The sequence below is a fragment of the Leopardus geoffroyi genome, chromosome X (assembly GCF_018350155.1).
Source record: "Leopardus geoffroyi isolate Oge1 chromosome X, O.geoffroyi_Oge1_pat1.0, whole genome shotgun sequence".
Classification (NCBI taxonomy): Eukaryota; Metazoa; Chordata; class Mammalia; order Carnivora; family Felidae; genus Leopardus; species Leopardus geoffroyi.
In genome coordinates this window covers 105,331,472-105,349,402 of record NC_059343.1, presented here as the reverse complement: position 1 = coordinate 105,349,402, position 17,931 = coordinate 105,331,472, and positions in this window count along the sequence as shown.

Below are 17,931 nucleotides of genomic sequence, written 5' to 3'. Positions count from 1 at the left end.
AATAAATTTCATATTAAATAAAAAAGAAAAATTACTAATCAAATAAGCCAAATATTATTAACCCTTTGAGTATGGTACCTCTTCATATTGCATGGCTCCAGGTAATGCATATAAAATCTTTAAATGCTTGTCAAATACCAAGAATCCTTCTGAAGAATGTTATGAGAATCAGCTCTTTGGTAACAAGAAAGAAAAAGAAAGAAAGAAAGAAAAATGAGTGCTTTAACCTGCAAAGTATGAGTCCTACAATGGCCAACCAACAAACCTAGACCCTAATACAAGGTTTCCAAAGCTCTTTCTTCCTTCAGAGTTTCCAAAATCCTGCTTACAAATAACCTAGGAATACTATATTTCAAGAACCTGCAAAATAATAAATTTCATAGGTGTTCTTTTATGAAATAGAGATAACCTAAATTATGTAGAATAAATGAGATTAATAAAAAATCCATTGTGATTTTACTTATGTTGCCATGACTATGTTTCTTAAGGATTGTGTAATTTGGTTATGTAATACTCCAGCCAATTTGAGATTAGGAAGGGGAGTCTGAATATTACTTTAAAACTGACAAAATGGAATACTACCCCTTAAATTCCTATAGCTTTCCAAATTGTACCCTAAGGGGAAATACATATTAGTTTGTACTCTAAGAACAGTTTCATAAGGTGAAACAAAATACATGGAGACACACACTGTAAAGGACTTCCTCTACCATTGGAGATTTACGATACATACATATTTCTTTTTTGTTGCTGCTAAGGAATGTTAGAGCCTTTTTCTTTTTCATTTGTTGAACATTTTTAATTTAAACTCAAGTTATTTAACATACAGTGTAATCTTGGCTTCAGGAGTAGAACCCAGTGATTTCATCTCTTATGTATGACACTCAGTGCTCATCCCAAGTGCCCTCCTTAATGCCCATGACCCATTTAACTCATCTGTCCACCCACCTCCCTTCCAGCAACCCTTTGTTTGTTCTCTGTATTGAAGAGTTTCCTATACTCTGCCTCCCTCTTGTTTTTATCTTATTTTTCCTTCCCTTCCCCTGTGTTTGTGTTGAGTTTCTCAAATTCCACATATGAGTGTAATTGTTATATCTCTCTCTGACTTATTTCACTTAGCATAATATCCTCTAGTTCCATCCATGTTGTTGCAAATGGCAAGGTATCATTCTTTTTCATTGCCAAGTAGTATTACATTATATATATAAACAACATCTTCTTTATCCATTTATCAGTCGATGTACATTTGGGCTCTTTCCATAATTTGGCTACTCCTGATAGTGCCCTATAAACAATAGGGTACATGTGCCCTTTTGAATCAGCATTTTTGTATCCTTTGTATCCTTCCTAGTAGTGCAATTGCTGGGTCATAGGGTAATTCTATTTTTAATTTCTTAAGGAATCTCCCTGATGTTTTCCAGAGTGGCTTCACCAGTTTGTATTCCCACCAACAGTGCATACTTCTGAGAAGTTCAGGAGGAAGAAGATCTTCTAAAGCTTTTTAATGCTTAAAATAAGGAAACTTTCTCACAAAAGAAACTTTTTAAATATCCACTGTCAGAGTTTTTGGGACAAAATGAAGACAAAAGACATATTAAATATGTTCATCAGCATCAAAATACTATAGTCAATACTTAATACTATTCTTATACAACTACATCTGTTTGCTAACGATTTATCATTAGTTTTAGTGTTCTTTCTCATGCATTGGCTGCAGTGACTTAATTTTGACACTACATTTCATAGAAACAATCTCTGCTGCCCTAAAATTAGGAGTGTACTAGGTGACAACACTTTCTTTGAAAGCAACAGTAAATGGTCTGAATATGAAGAAAACCAACTGTCTATTAGTTACTCCATATCAGATATCAGTCTATCAAACCAATCAGATTCTCCATCTGGGCAACTGTGTTAGAGTTACAAATAGAAGATAGATTATTTTAGCTATGGCTGCCACGAAAAGGAACACTGATCAAATTTTCAAATTTTCATAAATCGTGCTATGAATCCCAGACTAAAACTTTGATGAAGTGGCCTTTCAAAATACATTATTCTTGAATATTATTATAGCAAATCTCCAAAACTAAAAGTAACCTAATTTTTCTCTTCCTTGAAACCTCAAAGAGTTTGACTAGCATATCTTTTCATTACATTCTATTGTCCCTCTTTTTTTTCTGCATCATTTTCTTTAAAATTTTATGTGTCCTGTCACATGATCAAACATGGTTTCTGGAGTGGCCTAAATTAAAAGGTAGGTATTAATGTTATCTTCATTATATTCATAGGTTAAATGACTTGTCCACTAGTGGCAAATATGGGAGCTGAAAAGTTAACTAACTGGCTCCAAATTCTGAAGTCTGCTTATCACTATTGGATTACCAGAGAATACATTGTATTTTAATAATCTTCAAAGATTAACTCACAACAAACCCCCCAACAATGAAGAAAGAGTACCCCTTGAGAGGGACTAGAGGTTCTTTATTAACATGTGGGTGTGTATGCCGGAAGAGATTTATTAATCTTGAGAGAATCCTATTTTCATGTCCTCTCAATAATTCCAAAGCTCAACATTGTTACTGTAAATTATAGAAGGATGAGGTAAAGAATAAATATATTAACTATAAAGAGAATGAAGAAATATTACTGTTAATATTATATCCTTGGTCCTAAATGGCATTGTAGAATTAGGACATAATAGAGAAATAAAATAATCTATAAAAGAAACAGAAAAGGGAAGAAATTAATGAATTTTCAATACCACTATAGGTATGATCTTCATGTAGCTTCTATTACTTTTTTTACTTAATAAGCAAAATAAAAATCCTTATTGTATCCCCAAATATTCTTGTCTTTCAACGCATTGATTCCAGCATTAAAAGGAATCACAGGTCTACAGTACCTTCGTTTAAAATATATATTTATTTTATTTATTTTGAGAGAAAGAGAGAGAGACAGGCAGAGAAAACAAGCAGGGGAGGGGAAGGGAGAGAAAGAGAGAGAGAGAGACAGAGAGAGAGAGAGAGAGAATCCCAAGCAGGCTCTGTGCTGTCAGCACAGAGCTCAATGCAGAACTCAAACTCATGAGCCATGAGATCATGACCTGAGCTGAAATCAAGAGTCGGATGCTTAACCTACTGAGCCACCCAGGCATCCTTATAGTACTTATGATTTTTGGATGTCTGCAAAGTTTCCCATTTGGCTCTCTTTCAAAAGGAATAGGTGCTTGACCAGTTAGAGATTGTCTTCTTGGAAAAGATGTTCCCAAAGGCCTCAGCATGGCATGGCACATAATGACACAGTGAGCTATAAGCATTCATTTAAATAGAAATATGATATACAGATGTGTTGACAAGAAGCTCCCATACCAAATAAAGGACTTCAAGTAAAAACATTGCTGCTGAAAATAAATATTAGTTTTGTCATATTTCATATTCATCTGCCTCCTCTTAATTGTCAAAGAATGAACAAAACAAGCCCTAATGTGGCAAACGCTATCTTCTCTCCCTCCTCAATTATGTCTGGATAGATATAAAGGATGAAAGATGTTAACATTCTTATCCATTAGTCATGACTCGATCCAGGAGGACAGATATGTCACCCAACCCAAAACAGAAAGATTGCTGGGGCTCTCAGAGAGAACTTGATTAGCTCGGATCTGAAAATTTATCAGTTTGTATGTTCATGAGATATACTGTCAAATTAAAGACAGATGTCCCACTTGAGTACACAGACAAAGATAATATACACACAAATGTACCATCAATCCAGATATATTCATATTTTTTCAAAGTTTAATATCTATTTCAAAAGTACATGAACTGCCTTCTTCCTGCTGTATATGTTGTGTATTACTAGAAAAGGGATAAAACCCTTCTCTTGGGTACTGTACCAAGGAAGTAATACCACTCCAAAGAATATATTGGAAAGGTAAACTTCTTTCTGTATATGGCAAAAACTAATTAGAAGTCCTATCTATTATCAAAGATTTTGGCTTGAGAAAATAAGAAAACTAGACTATTTTGTGTTATCTTTCAGTCTCTGATTCTGTCTTTACTACACCTAAGACCAAATATAGTACTATTGACAATAAAGAAATAAAATTGTGCCAGGGCCACTATGGGTGAAGACTAGACTCAAGTTTCTGATATTTTTGAAGCTTACTACACTAACTGTAATATGTAATTAAAAAAATTTATTTTTATAGTGTTTGAGATTCAATCAAAAAGTGGAATATGTCAAACAAATAGAATTATTTCCAGAAAGTATGTCTTAAATTAGGAGAGAAATAGAAAACCCTTAAAAATAAATTTGGATTTTAGATAGGTAGAGTGAGCGAGTTTGCTAGTTTTAGCATAAACTTTTAAAAAATATATGAAATCTCTATTTTCTCTGAAAATTCCAATGGTGTAATATTATAATCCAGAGGAAAATATCATAATAAGAAATAATAGGTATTCTTTATCAGGTTTATTGCTGTGTATATGTTTAAGACACTGCCATGGGCCGATTAGCTGACCTTTCAAAGTTAAGTTTGCATATTTCCTTGCTTATCCACCATTGTCTGTTAAAGGGAAAATTTCTTCTGTTCACTTCCTTGTACCTTGGGGGTAGAAAAGGGGCTATCTAATCACCCATGAAATATATGACTTTAATCCTGTTCAAGAAGGAGAACATTTGTAAGTTGCACAGCATGAGAAGCACATGAGTTATGGGAAATTACTGTGGTGGTATAAAGTTGTCTTTTCCAAACAGAATTTTTCTATAAAAGTGTAATGCGTAAAGTACATTTTCAAGTATGATATTCCTTAAAATGGATATCAATAAGAGACAGATATCATTAGGTTGCTTGATTTTTGGATGATGATATTCTCACAGTGAGTTAAAAAACAAACAAACAGAAAACTATGTCCCTTCCGGTTTTCCTTCTTTGGCATCCATGACAGGTGGGACTGTAATTCACCCTCATGAGATATTATAACACCCGTACCAACTAAATTTATTAATAACAACTGTTAATGTAATTGCAAAGAATATTCACCTGTTTTAAATGAATTTCTAAATAAGTCAGTTTTCCCCCTCCACTATGAAAGATTGTTTTTTGAAAGCTTGACAAATATATTTGTTACATAGATGATGGTTAAAGCAAGTGGCATTCAGAAATGTTTACAAGCTATATTTGGACAGCTACTACAATCTAGTCTATCGTGAAAGTTGAGTTTATTTTTTTCGTTAATTTGTGAAAATATATTATGTTTTATCTGAAACCAAGTTGACCAGATAATTCACATATACCAATCTTGGAATGTTTTAAGTGGAGATATTTTAAATAAACCCTAACTAAGGGAGTTAGTAAAACTTATTATTTTTTTTTTTTTTTGCACAAATGTTGTATGTTAAAACACGTAATAAAGATTTACTATGGACTGAATTGTGTACTCCCTGAAATTTATATGTTGAAACCTTGGAGATGGGGCCTTTGGGAAGTAATTATTGTTAGATAAGGTCGTAAAGGTAGAGCCCTCATGGTGAGATTAGCAGCTTTATAAGAAGAGGAAGAAAGAGAGATTGTTTTCTCTTTACCATGTGAGGACATAGTGAGAAGATAGCTGTATGCAAGCCAGGAACAGGAATCTCTCACAAATCCAGCACCCTGCTATTGGACTTTTGGCCTCCAAAACTGTGAGAAATAAATGTTGATTAATCCATACAGTTTGTGATATTCTGATATAGCAGACTGAGTAGACTAATAACACAAGGCCTTAAGTGAATAGTGATAGAAACAACTTATCAGATCTTATGGAGTATGTCTTTTATAAATATGTCTCTTATAAATACTCAGACTATTGCCACCTCTAATGGTAAGTCCAATGATCAGTAACCACTCTGAGCAGTACCTGTCACAAAGCTGCCATCCTGGAAGAGTTTTCTCCCCTATTGCTTTAGCAGTTATAGAGTCTCAGCCTCTACACTGTTTCATTTGCACTTTTGATATGTTACCAGAAGATGACAGTACTGGGCCTCAGTTATGAGAAGATAATTTTCACTGTGAAACGTTTTCTTCTTTTTAACTCTGTTCATTAGCTAACTTTAAACTTTTATATATTCACTTATAATAATTTTCTTAAATTGTTCTTGATTTATATTCCTAAAGATTCCAACAGGAAAGCTAAAGTAGAAGGCTTTTCACAAAAGTCAGTTTCAATTTATCTTTCCAGTCATTCTTCTGACCCCACTCACCTCCTCAAGCAGCTACAAAGAATTATTGCTTTTCTAAGGATACCATGTTCTTTTACACCTCTATGACTTTGAATGTGCTTCCCCCTGTGCATGGAGTACCTTTTTGAATCTCATAAAATCCCACTAATCTTTTAAAGTTCAGGTCAAAATTCCATTTCATACTAAAGACTCTCTAGATCACCTAAGGAGTTATGCTCCCTTGTAGTGTCAGAGCGAAAGAAATTGCTAAAAAATAATTAGATTATGCCAAAGGGATACATGAGCCAACTTAAAAAGTTCATAATGGCCAGAGCTGGCAGCATTATAGCAAAACAATATATATTGTATAAAAATTTAAAATACTGGGATATAACCTAACGTATAAAATAAATATCCATGAGACATATAAATAATTGAATACATAAATAAACCAAGGAGGGGATAGGGAGAGACAAATCACCTTTGCAAAAGAATTTCAAATAATTTATGTAGATACTTCACTCTCAAATAAATGGAATATAATCCCTTACCCCTTAAATGTGAGGTGCTCATAGTGACTTCTTTGTAAAGGGTTCAGTTTAGAAAGTGGAGAAAATTAACTTTATAGTGAAAAAACTTGACAAACACTACCTCAACCAGATGATCAAGTTTAATATCAACATTGATAAGTCATTGATAGTATGTACCCTTGATAAGTTGTGATTAAAGTGGAACTTAACCCCTGTGATATTCCTTCCAAAAAGCAATAACTCCCATCTAATCATAAGAAAAACACTAGAAAAATACTGACAGACATTCTGCAAAATATCCCATCAGTAATCTTCAAACTTTCCAAGGTCATGAAAAACAATACAAGTCTGAGAAACTCCCACAACTAAAATATTAAGGAAACATCACTTCTAAATGTAATGTGGCATCCTAGATGGAATCTTGGAACAGGAGAATACATTAGGGAAATAACTGAGGAATTCTGAATGAACTATATAGGTTAGGTAACAATGTATAAATATTGGTTCATTAAATGTTACAAATATATGGCACAAAAACAGACACATAGACCAGTGGAATAGAATAGAAACCCCAGAACTAGACCCACAAACGTATGGCCAACTCATCTTTGACAAAGCAGGAAAGAACATCCAATGGAAAAAAGACAGCCTCTTTAACAAATGGTGCTGGGAGAACTGGACAGCAACATGCAGAAGGTTGAAACTAGACCACTTCCTCACACCATTCACAAAAATAAACTCAAAATGGATAAAGGACCTGAATGTGAGACAGGAAACCATCAAAACCCTAGAGGAGAAAACAGGAAAAGACCTCTCTGACCTCAGCCGTAGCAATCTCTTGCTCGACACATCCCCAAAGGCAAGGGAATTAAAAGCAAAAGTGAATTACTGGGACCTTATGAAGATAAAAAGCTTCTGCACAGCAAAGGAAACAATCAACAAAACTAAAAGGCAACCAACAGAATGGGAAAAGATATTTGCAAATGACATATCGGACAAAGGGCTAGTATCCAAAATCTATAAAGAGCTCACCAAACTCCACACCCGAAAAACAAATAACCCAGTGAAGAAATGGGCAGAAAACATGAATAGACACTTCTCTAAAGAAGACATCCGGATGGCCAACAGGCACGTGAAAAGATGTTCAGCGTCGCTCCTTATCAGGGAAATACAAATCAAAACCACACTCAGATATCACATCACGCCAGTCAGAGTGGCCAAAATGAACAAATCAGGAGACTCTAGATGCTGGAGAGGATGTGGAGAAACGGGAACCCTCTTGCACTGTTGGTGGGAATGCAAATTGGTGCAGCCGCTCTGGAAAGCAGTGTGGAGGTTCCTCAGAAAATTAAAAATAGACCTACCCTATGACCCAGCAATAGCACTGCTAGGAATTTATCCAAGGGATACAGGAGTACTGATGCATAGGGGCACTTGTACCCCAATGTTCATAGCAGCACTCTCAACAATAGCCAAATTATGGAAAGAGCCTAAATGTCCATCAATTGATGAATGGATAAAGAAATTGTGGTTTATATACACAATGGAATACTACGTGGCAATGAGAAAGAATGAAATATGGCCTTTTGTAGCAACGTGGATGGAACTGGAGAGTGTGATGCTAAGTGAAATAAGCCATACAGAGAAAGACAGATACCATATGGTTTCACTCTTATGTGGATCCTGAGAAACTTAACAGGAACCCATGGGGGAGGGGGAGGAAAAAAGAAGAAAAAAAAAAAAAAGAGGTTAGAGTGGGAGAGAGCCAAAGCATAAGAGACTGTTAAAAACTGAGAACAAACTGAGGGTTGATGGGGGAGGGAGGAGAGGGTGGGTGATGGGTATTGAGGAGGGCACCTTTTGGGATGAGCACTGGGTGTTGTATGGAAACCAATTTGACAATAAATTTCATATAATAAATAAATAAAAAAATGTTACAAATATACTATACTAATGTGTGATAATAATAGGACACAGTGTGGGTGTATGGAAAGTCTGTACAATCTTTGCAATTATTGGGTAAATTTAAATCTCTTCTAAATTTTAAAAGTATATTAAAGAAAAATAATAATCATAAAGCAGTTTTACTGCAGCAGAACAGCTACATGACTTTCTTCATCATTCACTTAAATGGATTTTAGTTACCTGTTTCCTTTTGTCCCGTCCTCTAGACTCTAAATCCTTTATATCCCCAGCCTTTCATATATAGTACATTCAACACACAGGTCTATAGAATGAGTTAGAAATATGTATTTAGATACACAGCTAATGATGGAATTATTACAACATTCTGAGAGATATTGTAACCAGAGAAGTAATATAAACTGGCAATGCTATTTGTAATAAATTTTATAGAAGCCTCAATAATAAATGTGAATTTATTAAAGTTATAATAGTTTTCTTTTGATCCTTCATACACACAGACATACAGACATGAACTTGAATTTGGTTTCTCTTAAAATTAAAACATTTTAGGGGTACCTGGGTGGCTCAGTCAGTTAAGCAACTCACTCTGGCTTTCAGCTTAGGTTGTGATATCACAGTTCATGAGATTGAGCTCTACCTTGGGCTCTGCACTGAGCATGGAGCCTGCTTGGGATTCTTTCTCTCTCCCTCTCTCTCTGCCCCTCCCCTGCTCACATTTTCTCTCTTTCTCTCTCTCTCTCAAAATAATAAACTTCAAAAATTAAAACATTTTTAAATGGTCCTTGATGAAAAATAATCTTCAAGTTGTCATCTATATGACTGCATCCCAAATTGTCCATAAGTGATAAGCTTAAGAGTGATTGAAGGCACTGACCCTAGAGCTAGACTACTTCAAAAGATATGTTGCTTTACAGCTGAATGACACTGGATAACTTATTAACCTCTATAAACCTCAGTTTCCTCGTTTGTAAAATGAAGATAATCATAGTACATGTCTTCCAGAGTTATTGTGAGAACTAAATAAATTAATGGCTGTCAGTGACTTAGAGCTCTGTGTGGCAAATTAGGCAATCATTAAATATCAGTTATTATGACTATTACAATTAACAGAAGAATTATTCCAAATATGGCTTTCAGTTGAGCCATACCTCTTCAGACTTTTGCACTAAACACTGGATGAGGTAACTTATTTATTTCTGATTCTATACTAACTATGCTATGTTAAGGTCAGCATTTTATTGATTATTATAACCAAAGTTAATCATTAGACTAGTTATGATTGTTAAAATGTAAGCTTCATGATGGCAGAAACTATGTCTATTTCACCATTGCAACCTCAGCACCTAACACCAAACTTGGTGCTCATTAGGGCTTAGTAAATACTTGCTGACTGATAGTTGTATATGACCTGTACCCAGAATGACCTTTGTTACACTAACATTTCAAGGTTGAGATTAAACTAAATAATTTATGAAATACTTTTAAACGTCTAGGCTATATTCTCTGGTCTTAGAGCCAATTGGTCTAGCTTCTATTCTTAGCTTAGAATAATTTTTAAAACTCTTCTCTCCATCTAAATAATTGTTGCTATACAAATGCATAAATAGCTAAGGATAGATTTTCCTTTTAAATAGTCTTTAATTGGTTAAAGAATATACTAACTTTAGATTTATTTCACACATGCCCTCATTGATTCTTTTAGTGTCATCCATACCAAATTCTTATTCTCAATGCATATGTACAGTTTGCAAGATAAGACATTTGACTGTAGTTTAAGATGAAAATAGAGGTGAAAAGGGGAGAAGAAAACAGCAGATTAGATGATGGTTGATGTTACAATGGTTCCAAATATTTTGGGTTACATTTTCAAGTGAATTAAACAATAAAAAAAGATCATTTTTGTTTCTTGTTTTTCTATACATATATATTCCAGTTTTAAAATTTTAATAAAATATTTATTAAGTACAAATATTTATATTTATTATGTGTAAATATTTATACTTATTATGTGTAAGGCATTGTGCAAAAACTATATACAGAATAAAAATATGAATGCCGTGTGGTCCTCACCTACAAGCTCTACATGAAAAAAGGATAGAAAAATGGAAAATGTATATTAATACCTATAATTCAAGCTGTAGAATTCTACTTTGAATCTAAGTTAATATTTTCAAAATTGACTTATTTTTAGGGATATCTTCTTTAATGAGGCCACAGCTCAAGGCTTAGACACATTTAACAGACTGTGTGTGTGTGTGTGTGTGTCTGTATATACATGTTTTTTTTTGTTTCCAAATACTGCATTTTCTATAAGCTATACCTCATATCACATTCATTCAAGTCAGTACTATTAAGTTGTAATTATGTGGAATGCTAAAGTCATGAATGTGAGGTCTGCTTTGTAATATCTCAAAGTTGTATTATACAAAATTGTATAATATAACACAAAGACTTAAATGTTTTTGTTTCATTATAAAAGATTAATACAATACATAAATAAGGACCCCAAACTATCTCTGTTTTCTAACTCAGAGCCAACTTAATAGTTTAATCTTCCTTCAAAAGTCAGCTAAAGTTATACCTAGTCTTTAAATATACATCTTTTTTTTTCCTAAAATGAGTGTATACAATTTGAACAAGAAATGCAATAGTTTCAAATAAAAAAATGAATCAAAAATTAAGATCTGTTTATTTCTATTCCCAATGCATACTGTATAGCTTATTCACTTTCAAATTTGTCCATTATAAAAATTATTTTTATATGTATATTCCTGTAAGATTTTGAGGTTCAATGAGAATGATAATATTTTTGTTTTAGCTATATATTGGTATTTAATAGTTGTATTTAATAGTACTCACCATATTTGTCGAATGAATGACTGAATAGATAAGAAAGAAGCTTTTCATAATTCTACAATCAAAAGAAATGATAATCTTTTCCACATGCTCTATTACCTATTATCAACATGTGTTCATGAAGATATAGTTGCATATTTTTTTCTAATCATCTAACATTTATATAGAACACATTTTTGTTGTTGCAAGCCTTCATAATTATCATTTCATTAACTACATAATATTGCATTATGTTATGCTTTTTAGCTCTAGGATTTCTATTTTTGATGGGAAATCTCAGTAAGATTATCTGCGATTTATCTTGCTATTTTTTATCAAAATGATTTATCTTGCTATTTATTTTGCTATTCAAATTTCATGAATAGATAATGCTACAGTTATAGTGCTCGCATAACACTCTTTTTTTTCGGAAACTTATCTCTTGGGAATAATTTCCATAGTAGAAGAGGAGTCGAGTAGTTGTGTGCATAATTATAAAACCAGGACTAACAATAAAAAGCAACTATTTTAAAGGTACTGGAAAGCATTCAAAACAGAGTGAAGTCAGAGGAATTTCTTCTTGAAAAACTGTATGTTCAAGAGATAAGAAATGTGAGCTTGTCTTCTTGTCTGTGGGAGTTCCCCAAACCACACAGCCATGGTGGGCATAAATTTATAGCTATACCAGTTTGATGTACAATAGAACCGAAATTAAGACAGAAAACTCAGCCAGAAATTTAAGGTAGAAATTCTGGAAGCAAAAGACACAAGAAAGAATGAGACCCAAAATTTTATAGTAACTCTATACCTATCCACTAAACTACACATGTGCATGGGATAGCCCAAATGACACAGCAAAACAAAACAAAACAACAACTGATAGGGACCAGAGAGGTGTTTTGCATCAAAAAACAGTTATACTGGAGAGCTTTTTTGAGGTTGTTCTTTTTTCAACTATAGGGATTCCTCAATAAAGGCTACCTTGGAAAACATAAAAGGAAGTCTTGTTGACTTATGGTGTTAGATGATAGGGCCAAAGTATGGCCAATCGGTTGAAAATTTAAAGGAGAATCCCAGAAGCAAAGACACTATAGAGAAGATTAACTCTGAAAGCTACCTATAAACTCAATCCAGAATTTTGCTTCAGCAACAAAATGCAGAGTTGCAGAAGAAAACCTAGGGAACCATGTTAAAAAACACAGCAGGTAAAAGTTGTAAGAGATATTAGCTGTTGCCCACTATAAGGTAGACAAAATTTAGTGTTTGGTCCAAACAACTACTTACAAGAGCAATGAAAACAAAAATCCACAGAAGAATAAAACAGAACCCAAAATCACTTAAAGTACATCTAAACTATCCAGGTTACATAAATTACTAGACTTTCAAAGAAATACAAAATATGATCTATTCGGAAGGGTGGGAATCTCAATAGGAACTAATTCTAAATGACATCTAAACTAAACCTATTTTTTCAAAAAGCAAAGCCCATTGTCTGATATGTCATTTGCAAATATCTTTTCCCATTCCACTGGTTGCCTTTTAGTTTTGTTGATTGTTTCCTTTGCTGTGCAGAAGGTTTTTATCTTCCTGAGGTCCCAATAGTTCATTTTTGCTTTTAATTCCCTTGTCTTTGGGGATGTGTCGAGTAAGAAATTGCTACGGCTGAGGTTACAGAGGTCTTTTCCTGCTTTCTTCTCTAGGGTTTTGATGGTTTCTTGTATCACATTCAGGTCCTTTATCCATTTTGAGGTATTTTTGTGAATGGTGTAAGAAAGTGGTCTAGTTTCAACCGTCTGCATGTTGCTGTCCAGTTCTCCCAGCACCATTTGTTAAAGGCACTGTCTTTTTTCCATTGGATATTCTTTCCTACCTTTGTCAAAGATTAGTTGGCCGTACTTTTGTGGGTCTAGTTCTGGGGTTTCTATTCTATTCCATTGGTCTATGTGTCTGTTTTTGTGCCAATACCATGCTGTCTTGATGATTACAGCTTTGTAGTAGAGGCTAAAGTCTGGGATTGTGATGCCTTCTGCTTTGGTTTTCTTCTTCAAAATTCCTTTGGCTATTCGGGGCCTTTTGTGGTTCCATACAAATTTTAGGATTGCTTGTTCTAGCTTCGAGAAGAATGCTGATGCAATTTTGATTGTGATTGCATTGAATGTGTAGATAGCTTTGGATAGAATTGACATTTTGACAATATTTATTCTTCCAACCAATGAGCATGGAATATTTTCCCCTTTCTTTATATCTTCTTCAATTTCCTTCATACGCTTTCTATAGTTTTTAGCATACAGATCTTTTACATCTTTAGTTAGATTTATTCCTAGGTATTTTATGCTTCTTGGTGCAATTGTGAATGGGATCAGTTTCTTTATTTGTCTTTCTGTTGCTTCATTATTAGTATATAAGAATACAACTGATTTCTGTACATTGATTTTGTATCCTGCAACTTTGCTGAATTCATGTATCAGTTCTAGCAGACTTTTGGTGGAGTATATCGGATTTTCCATGTATAATATCATCTCATCTGCAAAAAGTGAAAGATTGACTTCATCTTTGCCAATTCTGATGACTTTTATTTCCTTTTGTTGTCTGATTGCTGATGGTAGAACTTCCAACACTGTGTTAAACAACAGTGGTGAGAGTGGACATCCCTGTCGTGTTCCTGATCTCAGGGAAAAATCTCTCAGTTTCTTCCCATTGAGGATGATGTTAGCTGTGGGCTTTTCATAAATGGCTTTTATGATGTTTAAGTATGTTCCTCCTATCCCGACTTTCTCGAAGGTTTTTAGTAAGAAAAGATGTTGAATTTGTCAAATGCTTTTTCTGTATCGATTGACAGGATCATATGGTTCTTATCTTTTCTTTTATTAATGTGATGTATCACATTGATTGATTTGCGAATGTTGAACCAGCCCTGCATCCCAGGAATGAATCACACATGATCATGGTGAATCATTCTTTTTATATGCTGTTGAATTCGATTTGCTAGTATCTTATTGAGAATTTTTGCATCCATATTCATCAGGGATATTGGCCTGTAGTTCTCTTTTTTTACTGGGTCTCTGTCTGGTTTAGGAATCAAAATAATACTAGATTCATAGAATGAGTCTGGAAGTTTTCCTTCCCTTTGTATTTTTTGGAATAGCTTGAGAAGGATAGGTATTATCTCCGCTTTAAATGTCTGGTAGAACTCCCCTGGGAAGCCATCTGGTCCTGGACTCTTATTTGTTGGGAGATTTTTGATAACCGATTCAATTTCTTCACTGGTTATGGGTCTGTTCAAGCTTTCTATTTCCTCCTGATTGAGTTTTGGAAGCGTGTGGGTGTTTAGGAATTTTTCCATTTCTTCCAGGTTGTCCAGTTTGTTGGCATATAATTTTTCATAGTATTCCCTGATAATTGCTTGTATTTCTGAGGGATTGGTTGTAATAATTCCATTTTCATTCATGATTTTATCTATTTGGGTCATCTCCCTTTTCTTTTTGAGAAGCCTGGCTAGAGGTTTATCAATTTTGTTTATTTTCTCAAAAAAACAACTCTTGGTTTCATTGATCTGCTCTACAGTTTTTTAGATCCTATATTCTTTATTTCTGCTCTGATCTTTATTATTTCTCTTCTTCTGCTGGATTTAGGCTTTCTTTGCTGTTCTGCTTCTATTTCCTTTAGGTGTGCTGTTAGATTTTGTATTTGGGTTTTTTCTTGTTTCTTGAGATAGGCCTGGATTGCAATGTATTTTCCTCTCAGGACAGCCTTCACTGCATCCCGAAGCGTTTGGATTGTTGTATTTTCATTTTCATTTGTTTCCATATTTTTAAAAATTTCTTCTCTAATTGCCTGGTTGATCCATTCATTCGTTAGTAGGGTGTTCTGTAACCTCCATGCTTTTGGAGGTTTTCCAGACTTTTTCCTGTGGTTGATTTCAAGCCTCATAGCATGTGGTCAGAAAGTATGCATGGTATGATCTCAATTCTTGTATACTTATGAAGGGCTGTTTTGTGACCCAGTATGTGATCTATCTTGGAGAAGGTTGCATGTGCACTCGAGAAGGAAGTATATTCTGTTGCTTTGAGATGAAGAGTTCTAAATATATCTGTCAAGTCCATCTGATCCAATGTATCATTCAGGGCCCTTGTTTCTTTTTTTTTTTTTTTTTTTTTTTTTTTTTAATTTTTTTTTTCAACGTTTATTTATTTTTGGGACAGAGAGAGACAGAGCATGAACAGGGGAGGGGCAGAGAGAGAGGGAGACACAGAATCGGAAACAGGCTCCAGGCTCCGAGCCATCAGCCCAGAGCCTGACGCGGGGCTCGAACTCCCGGACTGCGAGATCGTGACCTGGCTGAAGTCGGACGCTCAACCGACTGCGCCACCCAGGCGCCCCATGGGGCCCTTGTTTCTTTATTGACCCTGTGTCTAAATGATCTATCCATTGTTGTAAGTGGAGTATTAAAGTCCCCTGCAATTATCACATTCTGATCTATAAGGTTGCTTATGTTTGTGAGTAATTGTTTTAAATATTTGGGGGGTCCCGTATTCGGCACATAGACATTTATAATTGTTAGCTATTCCCGATGGATAGACCCTGTAATTATTACATAATGCCCTTCTTCATCTCTTGTTACAGCCTTTAATTTAAAGTCTAGTTTGTCTGATATAAGTATGGTTACTCCAGCTTTCTTTTGATTTTCAGTAGCATGACAAATAGTTCTCCATCCCCTCACTTTCAATCTGAAGGTGTCCTTAGGTCTAAAATCAGTCTGTTGTGGACAGCAAACAGATGGGTCTTGTTTTTTATCCATTCTGATACCCTATGTCTTTTGATTGGTGCACTTAGTCCATTTACATTCAGTGTTATTATAGAAAGATTTGGGTTTAGAGTCATTGTGATGTCTGTAGGTTTCATGCTTGTAGCAATGTCTCTGGTACTTTGTCTCACAGGATCCCTCTTAGGATCTCTTGTAGGGCTGGTTTAGTGGTGATGAATTCCTTCAGTTTCTGTTTGTTTCGGAAGACCTTTATCTCTCCTTCTATTCTAAATGACAGATTTGCTGGATAAAGGATTCTTGGCTACATATTTTTCCTGTTCATCACATTGAAGATTTCCTGCCATTCCTTTCTGACCTGCCAAGTTTCAGTAGAGAGCTCCGTCACTAGTCTTATAGGTCTCCCTTTATATGTTAGAGCATGTTTATCCCCAGCTGCTTTCAGAATTTTCTCTTTATCCTTGTATTTTGCCTGTTTCACTATGATATGTGGTGCACAAGATCGATTCAAGTTACGTCTGAAGGGAGTTCTCCGTGCTTCTTGGATTTCAATGCCTTTGTCCTTCCCCAGATCAGGGAAGTTCTCAACTATTATTTCTTCAAGTACACCTTCAGCATCTTTCCCTCTCTCTTCCTCCTCTGGAATACCAATTATGTGTAGATTATTTCTCATTAGTGCATCACTTAGTTCTCTAATTTTCCCCTCATACTCCTGGATTTTTTTAACTCTCTTTTTCTCAGCTTCTTCTTTTTCCATAATTTTATCTCCTAGTTCACCTATTCTCTCCTCTGCCTCTTCAATCTGAGCTGTGGTCATCTCCATTTTATTTTGCAGGTCATTTATAGCATTTTTTAGCTCCTTCTGGCTGTTCCTTAGTCCCTTGATCTCTGTAGCAATAGATTCTCTGCTGTCCTCTATACTGTTTTCAAGCCCAGTGATTAATTTTATGACTATTATTCTAAATTCATTTTCTGTTATATTGTTTAAATACTTTTTGATCAGTTCGTTAGCTTTTGTTATTTCCTGGAGATTCTTTTGAGGAGAATTCTTCCATTTTGTCATTTTGGATAGTCCCTGGAGTGGTGCGGGACTGCCGGACACTTCCCCTGTGCTGTCTTGAATAACTTGCATTGGTGGGCAGGGCTGCAGTCAGACCTGATGTCTGCCCCCAGCCCACTGCTGTGGCCATAGTCAGACTGGTGTGTACCTTCTCTTCCCCTCTCCTAGGGGCAGGATTCACTGTGGGGTGGCATGGCCCATCTGGGCTACTTGCACACTGCCAGGCTTGTGGTGCTGGGGATCTGGCATATTAGCTGGGGTGGATAGGCAAGGTGCACGGGGGTGGGAGGGGCAGGCTCAGCTCGCTTTTCCTTTGGTTATCCGCTTCAGGAGGGGCCCTTTGGCACCAGTAATGAGTCAGACCTGCCACCGGAGGGATGGATCCGCAGAAACACAGTGTTGGGTGTTTGCGCGGTGCAAGTAAGTTCCCTGACAGGAACTGGTTCCTTTGGGATTTTGGCTGGGGGATGGGTGAGGGAGATGGCGCTGGCGAGAGCTCTGTCATCCTGGGCTCAAAAATTCTCCCTCCCATTGTCCTCCAGCCCTCCTGCTCTCCAAGCAGAGTTGTTAGCTTATAACCTTCCAGATGTTAAGTCCCACTTGCTGTCCGAACATACTCCATC